The 457-nt window shown below is 41.8% G+C and overlaps 1 protein-coding gene across 5 annotated transcripts in view; it reads left to right on the forward strand.

The window, feature by feature from the left end:
- The window catches only part of agrn (agrin), a 302,644-nt gene that overhangs the window by 264,525 nt on the left and 37,662 nt on the right, over positions 1 to 457 (forward strand). The gene's annotated exons all lie outside the window — the stretch shown is intronic.

Below are 457 nucleotides of genomic sequence, written 5' to 3' on the forward strand. Positions count from 1 at the left end.
CATGTATACTACATCGTTTTGTGTCAGTTTTGTGGTTTCGTGTGGACGCAGATATTTCTTGAGACGAGGGAGAAAAAAAATCGGATGGGAAAGCTCTGGCTTCGTGTGGACGTAGCCTAATCCTTTAAGGCTAAGAAAGGGGCTCTTTGCAGGTGTTCAGGTGTTGGGGTGTAATGAAACTTAAGTGATATGTTCGAAACACAATGCTTTTTGCAGGCAGGAGTGGGTTTATTCCTGGTGTTTCAGTGCATCTGATTTTGATATGAATCTATGAGGCATACAAAGCATTGCTCAGGTTAAGGACACCCTGCTGAAACCATGCTGAGGGTTTTTTTTTTGTTTGTTTTAATGGCAAAGAGGAATGGGTGGGAGGGTGTAGGTAGAATTCAAAGGTGAGAAAGAAGGCTTATAAAAACATTTCCATCTATGCTTACCCATCATTCCATTCCTGCTTTCT

Source organism: Sinocyclocheilus anshuiensis, unplaced genomic scaffold, assembly GCF_001515605.1.
Source record: "Sinocyclocheilus anshuiensis isolate Anshui unplaced genomic scaffold, SAMN03320099.WGS_v1.1 scaffold1114, whole genome shotgun sequence".
Taxonomy (NCBI): Eukaryota; Metazoa; Chordata; class Actinopteri; order Cypriniformes; family Cyprinidae; genus Sinocyclocheilus; species Sinocyclocheilus anshuiensis.